This window comes from Rana temporaria, chromosome 5 (genome assembly GCF_905171775.1).
Source record: "Rana temporaria chromosome 5, aRanTem1.1, whole genome shotgun sequence".
NCBI classification, from domain to species: Eukaryota; Metazoa; Chordata; class Amphibia; order Anura; family Ranidae; genus Rana; species Rana temporaria.
The window spans coordinates 336617207-336633541 of NC_053493.1; the positions used below are offsets into that span (position 1 = coordinate 336617207).

Consider the following 16335-nt stretch of genomic DNA (forward strand, 5'->3'; position numbering starts at 1 on the left):
GGAATAAAATAGAATAGAATACTGTTATTAAAGGTAAGTTTATTATATATGGGCATACCTGTTCTGTAGTGGTTACTGGGCTGCTTTCAAACTGACCCGCAGGTGCAGAGAAGTGCACCTGCGGGTTACCTGCACTGAGCCATAGATTTCTATTACCTGTGAGTTTGGTGTGATGAGAGTAGAGTGGGCTCTATAGAGCCGAGTAGGGTGCCATCCACCCACTCCACTCATTGTGGCACGCGACCGGTTACCAAGTCACTTATGTGGCCCTTGCTCTTCAAAAGGTTGGGCACCCCTGTTCTAACTTCAACCAAACTTTTCCGTGGATTTTTGTTTGAAGGGGGTTGGCCGTGAACTTGGTATGCATACACACGGCAGGGCTTTTTCAGCAAACTTTCCCAAAATCATGTGGTTTTTCTGCTCTTTACCGCCACCTTTGGTCATCTTCTGTTATTGTTGGTCGATTTTAACATTGGTTCTGAGCATGCGTGCTTGTACTTTGGACTAAAGTCCGATGGATTTCTGTACACATGGCAGGACTTTGCACCGTAGGACTTTTGTTGTCGAAAAGTTTGCAGAGCGAACATTTGTCAGACGAAAACTGTCTGATGGAACGTACACACGGTCGGATTTTTTCTAAAACCTGGGAATTTAGAAGTTTGTTGTCAAAAAGTCTGATCGTGTGTATGGGGCTCAACACCAACCTATCTAGCCCTGTAAAAAAAAAAATCAGTATACATACCTTTTCTGCAGGCGACCCGATCTCCAGCGGCGGAAGCTCTGATCCCACACTGAGCTGTCAGCTGCGGCTTCACTGTAGAGGCGGGTGTCCTCAGCAGAGCTTCCACCGCTGGGGATTGGGTTGAATAAGCTTCAGAAAAGTTATGTATACTGATTTTTTTCTTCACAGAGCTAGATAGGATAGTGTTAGAATGTTGGTGGCTATAGATGCAGGGGTTTTAGTTTTAGTATGAACTTCCACTTTAAAGTAGAACTATGGCCTCCCATTACAAAAACATATGTGCTGCAGCACTCATAGTTACATTCAGGGCTTTTCTCAGAGAATAGGTGCAGGTACTCCCCTCTTCCAATACACTCTTTGTCTCCGCCCCCTACCCACCTCCGAGCACCGTCCCTTGGTCCCTACCCACCTCCGGGGACCGTCCCTTGGTCCCTACCCACCTCCGAGCACCGTCCCTTGGTCCCTACCCACCTCCGAGCACCGTCCCTTGGTCCCTACCCACCTCCGAGCACCGTCCCTTGGTCCCTACCCACCTCCGAGCACCGTCCCTTGGTCCCTACCCACCTCCAAGCACCGTCCCTTGGTCCCTACCCACCTCCAAGCACCATCCCTTGGTCCCTACCCACCTCCGAGCACCGTCCCTTGGTCCCTACCCACCTCCGAGCACCGTCCCTTGTTCCCTAGCCACCTCTGAGCACCGTCCCTTAGTCCCTACCCACCTCCGAGCACCGTCCCTTGGTTTCTACCCACCTCCGAGCACCGTCCCTTGGTCCCTACCCACCTCCGAGCAGCGTCCCTTGGTCCCAACCCACCTCTGATCACCTTCCCTTGGTCCCACCAACCCCTACCCACCTCCCAGTACCACCAAAACAGAACTAAGTATCATTTTATGGTGCTAGCTCAGTAATTTGAATGAAATGTGTTAAGGATAACATAAAAAGCAAAATAAATCCCATGCAGCCAGCAACAATAGCCCCCCAAAGCAACAATAGATTCCACTAGCAACAATAAACCCCCTGCAACAAAATACACCAACTAGAGCTGCACGATTCTGGCCAAAAAGAGAATCACAATTTTTTTGCTTCGAATGAAGATCACGATTCTCTTACGATTCTCACGGCATAAAATCTTTTACATTTATACAAAACAAAATGGGCTAACTTTACTGGCTTTTTTTTTTTTAATTCATTAAAGTAATTTTTTCCCCAAAAAATTGCATTTAAAAAGACTGCTGCGCAAATACAGTGCAACATAAAATATTGCAACAACCGCCATTTTATTCTCTATGGTCTCTACTAAAATATGATATAATGTTTGGGGGTTCCAAGTAATTTTCTAGCAAAAAAAAAATAATGATTTTAACTTGAAAAGAGCTGTCAGAAAAAGGTTTGGTGTTTAAGTGGTTAAACGTTCCTAATTTTCCGCGCAGGCACCGAATAGAGCCGAGCCGACCCGAGCTTCCTTCGGGAAGTCGTGACGCGCTGTGTGCGCCGTCGTTTAGCATGTCAATCAATTGGCATGTCAATAGGAACACCCACTCCCGCGGGATTCCCTACCCGGAAGCCGCGGTGAATTCCACGGCTAAACGCTATCTACGGAAAAGAAAAAAAAAGGTCAGTGTCATTTTATATGCACAACTGGGCTGGATGCAGTGTTAGAAGTTTTTTATAGGGTGAACCTCCACTTTAAGAACACCAAGTGTCCTTTCTATTTGCGGCCTCCTTCCTTTGCCATCAACATGAATTACTTCTGACAAGTTTTCCCTGACACCCAGAGAAAAAAGGTGACAGAGAGGAATCTGCAACAGTTTGACAGCCTCGGCTCTGTTCCTGTAAGCTGTGTGAAGGGGGGTGTGTCCCCTTCCCTCCAATCAGCTCTCAGAGCTCTCCTCACTGAGCTCTGCAGAGTAACTTTTTCTGAAATCACAGATATGCTTTAAAATTCATCACTTTGAACGGATTTAGAGAAGAGAAGACACCAGATAACCAGGTACAACTTATGTAGAAGGATTTGTTTCATCTTTGAGGCCAGTCACTTCACTGGATATATGTACGAGTTTACAACCACTTTAAAGAAAAACTATATCCTAAGAGCGAGCAAAAAAAAAATCAAATAAAAATAATTATCAGAAAGCAAAGCCAAACATAAACAGGAGTTCAGTTACACTTTAAAGCAGGCCCAGGCCTTCATCCTTTACAAGCACTTTAGTTAGTTTTACTTCCCCCCACCCCCTTAGAAGAATCAGATAAAAAAAGAAAAGGAAAAAATCCCTCTGGGACCTGGCCTGCTATTCTGGCTTTCCTCACCAAGGCAACAATTCTGTACCCCCCCCCCTCCCCCTCCGGGGATGCCTACATCACACATCTCAGAAGGCTTCAGGGTAATGATGGGCACACTGTTCATATTCAGGATTGCATCATTGGGAGTCAGGTGCAAGAACCCCGTCCTCTAATGGATTCGGTATGAAAGGTGGTGGCATGGGACCCAGCGTGTGGCAGCAGGTTTCACCAGACATAGAAGTATGGATAGGTAAAGGGGGGGGGTAAAGTTCCTCTCTAATGGATTTGGTATAAATGGTGGTGGCACGGGACCCAGCGTGTGGCAGCAGGTTTCACCAGACATAGAAGTATGGATAGGTAAAGTTCCTCTCTAATGGATTTGGTATGAAAGGTGGTGGCACGGGACACAGCATGTGGCAGCAGGTTTCACCAGACATAGAAGTATGGATAGGTAAAGGGAGGGGGGGGGGGTAAAGTTCCTCTCTAATGGATTTGGTATGAAAGGTGGTGGCACGGGACCCAGCGTGTGGCAGCAGGTTTCACCAGACATAGAAGTATGGATAGGTAAAGGGAGGGGGGGGGGTAAAGTTCCTCTCTAATGGATTTGGTATGAAAGGTGACCCAGCGTGTGGCAGCAGGTTTCACCAGACATAGAAGTATGGATAGGTAAAGGAAGCGCGGGGGTAAAGTTCCTCTCTAATGGATTTGGTATGAAAGGTGGTGGCACGGGACCCAGCGTGTGGCAGCAGGTTTCACCAGACATAGAAGTATGGATAGGTAAAGTTCCTCTCTAATGGATTTGGTATGAAAGGTGGTGGCACGGTACCCGGCGTGTGGCACGGGTTTCACCAGACATAGAAGTATGGATAGGTAAAGTTCCTCTCTAATGGTTGCTACAGACAGACAACAGAAGTGAAGTGGCACTGTGTAGTCTCAGAGGTCACTTCTTCTCCTTTCAGTCTAGCTGTGAAAGCCGACACTGGGTCAGGCAATTGCCATGCATGTAGCAGACCGATAACAAAACCTCATTATTCTGGGATTGTCACACCAAGCAAATTTTCCAAGAGGGTGAGAAAAAAAGCTGGCGGCCTCATTGTTCTGGGAGCTGCAGAAAAAGAAGAAGGTTTTATCATACACAACATATAGATCATAAGTGCAGTGCATAGGACATTCCTCCATACAGGCTTATCTCGTGTCCTCTACTCCCAGCGACAGCTGGCAAAGCAGCTACACAAATCCTGAGCTGAGAGATCCCTGACCCTCCCCCTTTACCATCAGGGAGGGGCACGCAAAAATTCCTCTCGCTTTCCTGCTGAGACTGCTGCAGGACGCAAACCGAAAGCAACAAAGTCGATGATTTTTGCTGTGACAAAAGAATATTTTCTGTTGACTTTACAGAATTCAAACTCTTGTCAGGACATAGAAGGGGTGGGCTGGGGGAGGGGACCTCGTCCATGCCAAACATCATAGAACACAAATAATCTGATGATAAAATAATAAATGCCATCTTATTAGGGGCACTGAGGGAACTACGTACATTTAGGCTTCATTTCCACTGGCGTTTTTACAGCCACTGTTGTTAGGCTTTTTTACAGCTTAAAAACGCCTGTCCATGTTTATTTTGTAAAAAAAAAAAAAAAAAAAATTTTTTTTTTTGTGAGCTGCAGCTTTAAAAATGCCGCGGTCGCGTTTTTGAGCGTTTTTGCGCGTTTTTTAACGTCTGGCGTTTTTACAGCTCTACTCTGGAGCTTCAGAACGCCCTGGTCCCGCGTTTTTTTTACAGCTCAAAAACGTCTATGCCACTTGCAGCTCAAAAACGCCTATGTGGGAATGAAGCCATAGAATAACATGGACAGGCGTTTTTAAGCTGTAAAAAACGCTCAGAAACGTGGCTGTAAAAACGCCAGTGGAAATGAGGCCTTATAGTGTTACCTCCAAATATTGCCAAATAAATGTGTATAGAAGAAATTGCTCTGGATGCATGGAAACCTCCGACTTCCAAAAGACCTTAACCACTTAACCCCCGGACCATATTGCTGGTCAAAGAGCACTTTTTGCGATTCGGCACTGCGTCGCTTTAACTGACAATTGCGCGGATGTGCGACGTGGCTCCCAAACAAAATTGGCGTCCTTTTTTCCCCACAAATAGAGCTTTCTTTTGGTGGTATTTGATCACCTCTGCGGTTTTTAGTTTTTGCGCTATAAACAAAAATAGAGCGACAATTTTGAAAAAAAATGTATATTTTTTACTTTTTGCTATAATAAATATCCCCCAAAAATATATAAAAAAACTTTTTTTTTCCTCACTTTAGGCCGATACGTATTCTTCTACCTATTTTTCGTGAAAAAAAAAAAAAAAATCGCAATCATTTTTATTGATTGGTTTGCGCAAAAGTTATAGCGTTTACAAAATAGGGGGTCGTTTTATGGCATTATTATTAATATTTTTTTTTCCTAGTAATGGCGGCGATCAGCGATTTTTTTTCGGTACTGCGACATTATGGCGGACACTTCGGCCACTTTTGACACATTTTTGGGACCATTGGCATTTTTATAGCGATCAGTGCTATAAAAATGCATTGGATTACTATAAAAATGCCACTGGCAGGGAAGGGGTTAACACTAGGGGGCGGGGAAGGGGTTAAGTATGTTCCCTGGGTGTGTTCTAACTGTAGGGGGGGTGGCCTCACTAGGGGAAATGACTGATCGCTGTTCATACATTGTATGAACAGAAGATCAGCATTTCTCTCCCTGACAGGACCGGGAGCTGTGTGTTTACACACTCAGCTCCCGGCCCTCGCGGGTGCCCGGCGCTCTCGCCAGGCACGCAAGTCAGAGACGAACGGGGGGCACGCGCCTCCGGCGGCACGCACGCGCCCCTAGTGGCCGTGTAGAGAGCCGACGTATAGCTACGGGCTCTCGCGTAGGGGAGCCGACCTGCCGACGTATAACTGCGGCGGCTGGTCGGCAAGTAGTTAAAGAGGAACTCCGGGAAAATGATCTTTTAGGAAAACTTGCATTGTCCAGTTTGGCTCGAGAAGGCCTGGCTTGCAGTCTCCACTCCAATTCATCCCAAAGGTGTTCTATCGGGTTGAGGTCAGGACTCTGTGCAGGCCATTCAAGTTGTTTTTTTGGACCTTGCTCTGTGCACTGGTCCGAATCATTTGGTGGTGGGTTGGGAACGATCCCTTAGTTTCAGTGAAGGGAACTCTTAAAGTGGTTGTAAACCCTTTACAACCACTTTAACCTACAGGTAAGCCTAGATTAAAGGCTTAACTGTAGGTGCAAGAAATATCACCCAGACCTGCACAGTCTAGGACAGGGATATGCAATTAGAGGACCTCCAGTTGTTGCAGAACTACAATTCCCATGAGGCATAGCAAGACTCTGACAGCCACAAGCATGACACCCAAAGGGAAAAGGCATGATGGGACTTGTAGTTTTGCAACAGCTGGAGGTTTGCTAATTGCATATCCCTGGTCTAGGAGATATTTGCAAATCACAGTACGGCGATTTGTTCTGCGAATGCGCTAGAGTTAGAAAGGGCAGGGCTGTGCCCTTTCTAACGTGGGTCATGCCTTGACTGAAGGTTCCCGCGCGCATGCCGAAGTTCGCGGCCCCGGAAGGAAGAGGGGTGAAGAATGGCCGCTCGCTACTCGAGAGGAAGATGGGGACATTGCGGGCTTCTCCTGCAGGTAAGTGTTACATAATGGGCTACTATTCGATGCATAGTAGCCCATTATGCTTTACCTTTACAGGGAAACAAAGAGGAAGTAACACCCATCAGGGTTTACTTTCCCTTTAACCACTTGAGATCCGCGCTATTGACAAAAGACGTCAACAGCTCGGCTCTCAGGTGCCAACTGGACGTCTTTGGACGTCTTTTTAAAAGCATTACCCGCGCGCGCCTCTGGGGGGCGCGCAGCGGGTAAACACTGTCCCGGCGCATCGCTGGGGAGCCGATGTGTGTACCTGGCGGCCGCGATGTCCGCTGGGTACACGCGATTGTTGGTAACACAGCAGGGACGTGGAGCTCTGTGTGTAAACACAGAGCTCCATGTGCTGTCAGAGGAGAGGAGACCGATCTGTGTCCCTTGTACATAGAGACACAGCATCGGTCACCTCCCCCAGTCACCCCCCTCCCCCCACACAATTATAACACACCCAGGCTACACATTTAACCCCTTCCTCACCCCCTAGTGTTAACCCCTTCCCTGCCAGTCACATTTATACAGTAATTAGTGCATTTTTATAGCACTGATCGCTGTATAAATGTGAATGGTCCCAAATTTGTGTCGAAAGTGTCCGATACGTCCGCCGCAATATCGCAGTCCCAATAAAAAAAATTGCAGATCGCCGCCATTACTAGTAAAACAAATAATAATAAAAAAAAATCATAATTCTGTTCACCATTTTGTAGGCGCTATAACTTTTGCGCAAACCAGTCGTTATTGCGATTTTTTTTTTTTACAAAAATACGTCGAAAAATACGTATCGGCCTTAACTGAGAAAAAAAATATTTTTTTTTAAAAAAAATTGGGATATTTATTATAGCAACAAGTTAAAAAAATATATTTTTTTTTTTTAAATTGTCGCTCTTTTTTGTTTATAGCGCAAAAAATAAAAACCGCAGAGGTGATCAAATACCACCAAAATAAAGCTCTATTTGTGGGGAAAAAAGGACGTCAATTTTGTTTGGGAGCCACGTCGCACGACCGCGCAAATGTCAGTTAAAGCGACGCAGTGCCGGAAGCTGAAATTTCGCCTGGGAACGAAGGGGGTTTATGTGCCCAGTAAGCAAGTGGTTAAAGGGGTTGTAAAGGTTTTTTTTTTTTTTCTAAATAGGTTCCTTTAAGCTAGTGCATTGTTGGTTCACTTACCTTTTCCTTTGATTTCCCTTCTAAATGTTTTTTCTCTTTGTCTGAATTTCTCACTTCCTGTTTCTCCTCAGTAAGCTTTCCACCATCATCTGGCTGGGGGTTGGTCAGCCAGAACAGCTTACTGAGGATGAACAAAAAGTGAAAAATTCAGACAAAGAAAAAAAACATTTAGAAGGGAAATGGAAGGAAAAGGTAAGTGAACCAACAATGCACTAGCTTAAAGGAACCTATTTAGAAAATAAAAATGAACCTTTACAACCCCTTCTACCTCCTACCTACTTGATGTCTGTTTACCTGCACTGTCATCATTGTAGGGGCCCCAGATAATTACTTTGCCCAGGGGCCCATGATGCTATTAAGACGGCCCTGGGGGGACGGGACTGTGCCCCTTTGTGGGCTTCAGTGGGGGGGGGGGGCTGTGCCCCTCCGTGGGTGTCAGTGGGGGGGGGGGGCTGTGCCATTTCGTGGGTGTCAGTGGGGGGGGATTGTGCCCCTTCGTGGGCATCAGTGGGGGGGGGGGATTGTGCCCTTTCGTGGGTGTCAGGGGGGGGATTGTGCCCCTTCGTGGGTGTCAGGGGGGGGGGATTGTGCCCCTTCGTGGGAGTCAGGGGGGGGGGATTGTGCCCCTTCGTGGGTGTCAGGGGGAGGGGGGATTGTGCCCCTTCGTGGGTGTCAGGGGGAGGGGGGATTGTGCCCCTTCGTGGGTGTCAGGGGGAGGGGGGATTGTGCCCCTTCGTGGGTGTCAGGGGGAGGGGGGGGGTTGTGCCTCAATGCTGCAGTCATAGGATGAAATATTGCCACAAGGGCTGGATAAAAGAAAGCAAAGGACCACATCCAGCCCCCGGGTCGCAGTTTGGTGACCATTGTTTGAGGTTTATTGGTTGAAAAATATTCTCAGCTCCGATTTCCACTAAATGCGTAATTCTTGCTGCAAACATGCCAGTTAGTCTCTATTTGATTTTAATGAAAATTCTCAGGTTATGGAAATTTGCCCCAGAATTTTCCCTGCTCATTAACCAATGAACAACGTCTAAAATGAGAACAGTAACATATTTTGCAGTTGGACTTAGTGATCCATCGTCCTCAGAGATCGCACTCAACACCCATTCAGCAGTAAAGCATCCCCGGAACCTGCCAACTATGACACTAACTAGCAAATGTACATTTTTAATCCATCCACAAACAAAAAGAAGAGTGCTTTGGCCTGCGGCCATGCACTAAAGTTGCTGCCAAACCTGTCAGTGGCCAGATTCATGGTACAAAGTCCTTTGGAATCTGCCTTACCCAGAGCTCCTGGAAGCTGCTTATTACTGAAAGTCTCAGATTTACACAATGTATACTAAAAGTAACAGATTCCTTCCAAGTTTCCAAAAATTTTCCATAACAATGCGACTTTGCTTGGCATGCCACTTGGCAAGGAGTCATTCTACAAAATTATTTTATCACGTCGGCATATTGTATTCCTTCCACCCCAGTACTGGTGCAATAGAGGAAAATAACAGTCTGACCGGGGAAGGAACGTGTCAATTCACCACAACAAGAGTACACCGAGTGGTGGTTTCCAATCGTGATTTCAGATGGACTTCTGTGCTGGAACTTCCTCTACTTCCCCAGAAAGACAAAACTGCTGAGAACAGACACTGACCGCCAAGAAATCTGCCTTACCCGGGTCACTGGGAAACTTCTGCCACCCAGGTTCCAGGGCTCAATCGCTCAGCAAAGAGACATATGGATTGTTGGAAGATCATATGGTACAGGAGCCGCCAAACTCTAATGCCTCGTACACACCGGTTTTCCCGATGGAAAAACTGTCATGTTTGCTTTTTTACCGTCGCGAAAACCGCTCGTGTGTATGCATTTCCGAGGGGGAAAAAAAACGCACATGCTCAGAATCAAGTATAAGACAGGAGTGCTCGTTCTGGTACAACTAGCATTCGTAATGGAGATAGCACATTCTTCACGCCGTAACGGACTGAAAAGCACGAATCGTCTCTCACCAAACTTTTACTAACACGAGGATCAACAAAAGCAGCCCAAAGGGTGACGCCATTTGAATGGAACTTCCCCTTTATAGTCCCGTCGTACGTGTTGTACGTCACCGCGCTTTGGTCGGGCGGGATTTGGCCTGAACGTCTGTATGAAAGGCAGGCTGGAGAGGAATCACGTTGGGAAAAACTTCAGTTTTCCTGTCAGGAAAAAAAAAAAAGGTTGTGTGTACGGGGCATTAGATTCGCCAAATGTGTCAGCGCCACACAGTGACACAAAATAACCACAACCATCAAGGAACGCAGTGGCTGAAAACCAATGTAGATACAACTATTAAATCACTTACAATTAACCCACAGAGATAAATTCAATGCCAGTGATTGGACCAGAGTCACAACAAATAGGTCCTGGAAAGATTTCACAGTGAGGTTTGTGCACTCTAGTGGGCAATCTACAAACCCTTAGGCTGCATTCACACCTAGGCGTTTTGTCGCCTGAAGCGCGACGCTCAAAGGCTGCATTCACACCTGAGCGTAGGGCGTTCGGTCGTTTTTTTGGGCGTTTTTTTTCACGTGTATTCATGCTTATTTGCACGTTTGCATACAGCGTCGTGCAACGTTTTTGTACTTCGGCGTTTCTTATTTTAGCCAATAGGAAAAATTATCATCTTTTCATCACTTGTTGCTATGTTGGTAGATTTTTTTTAATCTTCTGCATGGGCGACAAGTTCTATTGATTAAAGCGACGAAACGCCCATAGCAAACGCCCGTTGTCGCGCGATACGCTCAATACGCGCGTTTCCCATTACTTTCTATGGGAAAAAAAACGCTCAAACGCCGCTGTCGCGCGATTCGCGCGACAAAAAAAGGTCCGGGACTTGTTTGAGCTTCGCACGACAGGCATTTGGGCGTTCAGGTGTGAACAGTCACCATAGGGAATAATGTTAATTCTCCCCTCTGGCGTTTGTGAGCAGTGCGCTTCAGGCGTAAAAACGCCTAGGTGTGAATGGGGCCAAAGACGCTAGAGGGGAAAAATAACATTATTCTCTATGGAGATCGTTCACATCTCCACGCCGAACGCCTGTAGCTCAAACAAGTTCCGGACCCTTTTTTGTCGCGCGTATCGGGCGGTTTGGGCGTATTTGAGCTTTTCCATTTCCCATAGAAAGTAATGGAAACGCTCGATTCAAGCGACTTGCGCGACAACAAGCGTTTGCTACGGGCGTTTTGTCGCTTTAATCAATAGAACTTTTCACCCAGGCAGAAGATTAAAAAAATCTACCAACATAGCAACAAGTGATGAAAAGATGATAATTTTTCCTATTGGCTAAAATAAAAAACGTCGAAGTACAAAAACGTCGGACAACGCTGTATGGAAACGCGCAAATAAGCATGAATATGCGCGACAAAACGCCGGAAAAAACGCAGAAAAAAAACGACGAACGACCGACGCTCCAGGTGTGAATGCAGCCTTATAGTCAACACATTGATAATAAAAAAATAATAATAATAAAGGGGTTTTAAGCATGTAGAAGTTTTGAAAGTCGCATACAAAATTTTTTTAATTTAGTTTACATGCATTTTTTAATTCATAGTCATAGGTGGACAAAAGTATAAACACCTAAAAAACAGACATCCATTTATATTAAACTTTTTCAGTTTTTTTTTTTTTTTACTGTAGACATAAATGGACAGTGCTGTGAAAAAATATTTTCCCCCTTCCTGAATTGAGCCTAAATGGTTCAGATAAACAAATTTGTATACTACACAAAGACAACCCGAGTAAAGACAAAATGCAGTTTTTAATGCTGGCCATACACTATATGAAAATTCGGCCGACATTCGGTCGTTAAGAAAGATCTTTCGTTTTTCGGCCAGTTAATGGGCACAAAATTGATAATCGTTTGGACGTTTTTGAGCCAAAAAAACGAAGGACAAGTTTGGAAATTTTCTGCGGAACGAACGATAAATCGGAAGGTTAATGTGTTTCCCGCCCGAACTTTCTGCACTAGGTATATATATAAAAAAAAACGAACCATTTTTTTTTTTATGTCCACTGAACGATTTATCGGTCATTACATGATGGCACTATCGTTTGCGCTCACGAACGAACTTTAGTTTTTCAAAAGTTCGTTCGGACGATTTTTCGTGGAGTGTATGGCCAGCATTAATTAGGATTTAATTTATTAAGGGAAAACAGCTGTCCAAACCTGCCTGGCCCTATGTGAAAAAGTAATGCTTGTTATACTCATTGTGGAACCTAAGGGGGTAATATTTTGCATTGTGTATAAAGGCCATTTGATCCCGTCTCTCTGATCCCGCTCTTTTTCCACTGTCTCGCCAGTGGACGGGCTGCACATGCTCAGTTTTTGTATTGCTAGAGTTTTTTTGGGGGGGTGGGGCACAAGGCAAATCAGCACTGTCCAGACAGAGGATCATTGCAGTATGACAACAAGGTTTATTAAGAACTGATGGATGTCACAAGGCTGCTATATACAGACGTATTTAGCAGTTATATTTACCAAAATAATTTCATTTCCATGTTCTGTGAACAGTGGGAGACTGGATATAGTGAATGCAGGGTCCTGGGTTTAGTAACACTTTGTGTGATTTCTGGAGTCAACAGGTCTGGCAGTAATCAGGCCTGGGTGTGGCAAGCGAAATTGAACTGTGGTTAATCACGCCTCATTCATGATTTGGCGGGGGAGTGATAACTTTTTCCCCCCTTGATAAATGAAATCATGATCCTTCAATAACTGTATTTTGTATTTACTCAGGTTATCTTTGTCTAATATATCTAAAATATCAGAAAAAATCACCCTAAAAAGAGAAATCTCTACGGACCCCAACGCTCAATGGCACCAAAACATAAACTTGCAGTGAAGCAGCTATTATAAAAAATTAAAACCAACTAAATATACTTCACTCTACGAATAGAATAAAATATTAACAGTGCTATAGAAGAAATAAAAATTCCACAATCAATATGTGACCATATTCTGCAAAACAAATATATATATATGAATGATACCACTTCCCTTAACCTGCATGTATGAAAAAGGAAAAAGGGGTCATTCGAAACAGTCCAATCAGAGCATTCCAATGGCTGCATCCATTATATTGCAATCAGCTATGAACTATAGTGAACAGCTCTCTGCTGTAGACTGGTGCATAAAAGTTCACATGAACAGGCAATCAAAATTATTGATAGATCCCAATAGCTGGAAAATATTGGTTGATGAAATACAAATATCCGTCACTGATCCCACTTCTGTCCAACCCGTTGGTAATCTACTCACCGAACCCCTGATCAAACGTGCCTGGAACAAAACTCTGAATAATGCAGTCTGTCCCTCTCGGGTTATGAGCCGTGGAGCAGTGCGGTCATGTATGAAAACACAAAGGGAAGTATTAACTGCTGGCTTCTACGGTGAGTCCCGGGGAGCAGTACACTGGAATGGATCAGGCGAGTCACGTGGCCACACCCTGACGCGTTTCGTGATTGGCTCACGTCTTCAGATGCCCTAGTTGGTTATCTTTGTGTAATATTGTTTAATGATCTGAATGATTTAAGTGTAACAAGTATGCAAAAATCAAGAAGGGAGCAAATACTTATTCACAGCACTGTACGTCTGTTTACACCCACCTTCCCACAGACATACATTATGGCTCAATATGGACCCATCTGACAGGTGAAGAAACCGACAGGTTCCAGACTGAATGCCCCCTGTGAAAAGGGCCCAAATGCTGCACTTACATCTAAGAATATACTATAGTTTACTACTGAGGGCTTGTTGACACCAGCCCACACAGTGCCGGCTGGTGTGCATTGTATAGCCATTGAGAGGGGCGCAGCTTTGCGTTGTTAAATAAAAAAATAACGCTGTTCAACAAATTTTCTTCCTGTCTGCTTTTAACACAACCCACCTAAAAGGCAGCACTGTGGTGTGAACAGGACACATAGAAAACAACTGTGCCATGGTATTGTGTCTGCCTTTATCAGTGCAGCACAACTGAAATGGTATGGAGGAGCCCTTAGGCACAGCAAAGGTATTGAGGGAGACATTTTGGCAGCAGTCTGTACTCCTGAAGGATACAAATGTGCAAATGCAAGCGACCACACGGCAATAGTACAGCTAAACTTTTATTCATAAGAAGAAAAAAAATTGTAATAAACTTACTTTTCCCTTAGACTTGAATTACCCTTTGAAATGTCCCGATATTGTCACAGAAAATGTGTAATGCAGACATTATTTCATCACCTAAAATGGAAAACAGGAAAAAGTCTCATTAAAAGTTCCTCTGACATCTGTGCTCAATGTAAACTTCAAAACAAAAATAGGAGTAAAAAAACTCATAGGTGAGGATCCCACATACAGCCTACTGTGCTGTCCTCCGGGGGAAGATGGGTCCAGGATTCCATCACTGCTGCATTCCACGCTGCCGCCATCTCTGGCGCTGATCTTTTTTTTTGGATATGATGAGAAAAACGTAAAGTAGACCCATTGGAAAAACTTTGTTTTTCATTTTGGATAGAGTAAGGGAGAGTTATAACCACTGTCCAATTTTTTTTCGTTGCCATCCATGTCTCAATGCAGGGATTTTCCTTCACTTTCTGTCCCATAACCAAACAGGAAGTGAGAGGAAATCCCTGCAAATTAAGGGTAATACCTTGGGGACCCCCAGATCAACGGATTTAGTGTCCCCATTGGAAGATTTCTGGGGACAACCCAAAATGTGAGATTTTCACTTTCAATGATAATGGTTAACAGGACTAAGATGTAACGAGACGCACACCTTCCAGAACAGAGAGGGTGAATCTCCCCAATGGGGGCACAGACAGCAATAACAACTGACAAGCATTCTAATCCCTCGCCACTCCATCCAAAACAAGAAGATTAAAGTTTAGCCTTTAGTTATACCGTATTTGCCGGCTTATAAGGCGGCTGGGTATATAAGACGACCCCCTACTTATCAGTTTAAAATGTTGGTTTTGACCTATAGTCAACTTATAAGACGACCCCCTTACCGTCATATGTTCAGAAAAGAAGAGGCCGCCAGATGCATATCAGCCCGCCGGGTGCTCTGTAAAGCTGTATGTATTCAGGACATGTGCTGGCTCAGCCAATCCCGGCCTGCTCGGATTGGCAGAGGTTGTTACTCCAATCCGAGCAGGCTCTGTAGTCATCAACAGAGTGCATCGCCCGCCGGGATTGGCTGAACGGCGCATGTTCTGAATACATGCAGCTTTACAGAGCACCCGGCGGGATGATATGCATCGGGCAGCCGCTTCCCCCGGCGTATAAGACGACACCCGGTTTTTGGCTGTGTAATTCCGGTGTAAAAGGTCGCCTTATACACCGGAAAGTACAGCACTTTAATTTTCATTACCAGAAAGGATTAGATAATGTTTGTGAAATTATAAAAGGCTTATGTTATATAGCTATTCTAAATACAAGCAATGCTTAGGGAAGCTCCTTAAAGGGGTTGTAAAGGAAAAAAAAAATTTCCCCTAAATAGCTTCCTTTACCTTAGTGCAGTCCTCCTTCACTTACCTCATCCTTCCATTTTGCTTTTAAATGTCCTTATTTCTTCTGAGAAATCCTCACTTCCTGTTCTTCTGTCTGTAACTCCACACAGTAATGCAAGGCTTTCTTCCTGGTGTGGAGAAAGCCTCTTGAGGGGGGTGGGGGCGAGCAGGAGTGTCAGGACGCCAACTAACACACATCTCCTTTCGTCCTGACCCTCCTGCTCGCCCCCTCCCGCCTCAAGAGGCTTTCTCCGCACCAGGGAGAAATCCTTGCATTACTGTGTGGTGTTACAGACAGAAGAACAGGAAGTGAGGATTTCTCAGAAGAAATAAGGACATTTAAAAGCAAAATGGAAGGATGAGGTAAGTGAAGGAGGACTGCACTAAGGTAAAGGAAGCTATTTAGGGGGAAAAAAAATTACCTTTACAACCCCTTTAACATCATTTGATTTGTTTGTACAGTGAAAAAAAATCAAAGGTTGGTGGATGCGGCTTATTTAATAATGATGTGATTGGCTGCAGCGACGTTGAGCAGCGAGATTACTAAAGTCATGGAGTTTTGTTTCCAGAAGTGTGTCCGGCCGTGTAGACGAATTCACATGCTGAAGCATAAACAAGCAAGCACTGTTCACCACATCAGCCTCACAATGCAGAGCTTGCAGCAAGTGCTGTGATCAGGGGCTCTGCCAAGTCCTCAAGTGGCATCTTATTTCACCCGCACAGCTCCACATGCACAAGTCCGGCTTACAAACCATTGATTGGCTCAGAGGTTCTCCTGGATAAACAAACAGCAGCATGACGCCATTCATTCTTCTGTTGCGCAGCTCTGCAATAGCAGACTTCATGTAGAGGTTACAATGGCTACATTATGATATTGCTCCAAGACCTTCATTTGCAGTGAAGGATGTCATGCTAGGCT

General features: G+C 44.9%; 1 protein-coding gene across 4 annotated transcripts in view; it reads right to left on the reverse strand.

The window, feature by feature from the left end:
* NCOA2 (nuclear receptor coactivator 2) overlaps window positions 1–16335 on the reverse strand; it is a 329643-nt gene that overhangs the window by 177462 nt on the left and 135846 nt on the right. For all 4 annotated transcript variants that reach the window (XM_040354387.1, XM_040354383.1, XM_040354388.1 and 1 more), the window contains one exon: window positions 14068–14148. The gene's annotated coding sequence lies outside the window, so the exon portion shown is untranslated. The remainder of the gene's footprint in view (window positions 1–14067; window positions 14149–16335) is intronic.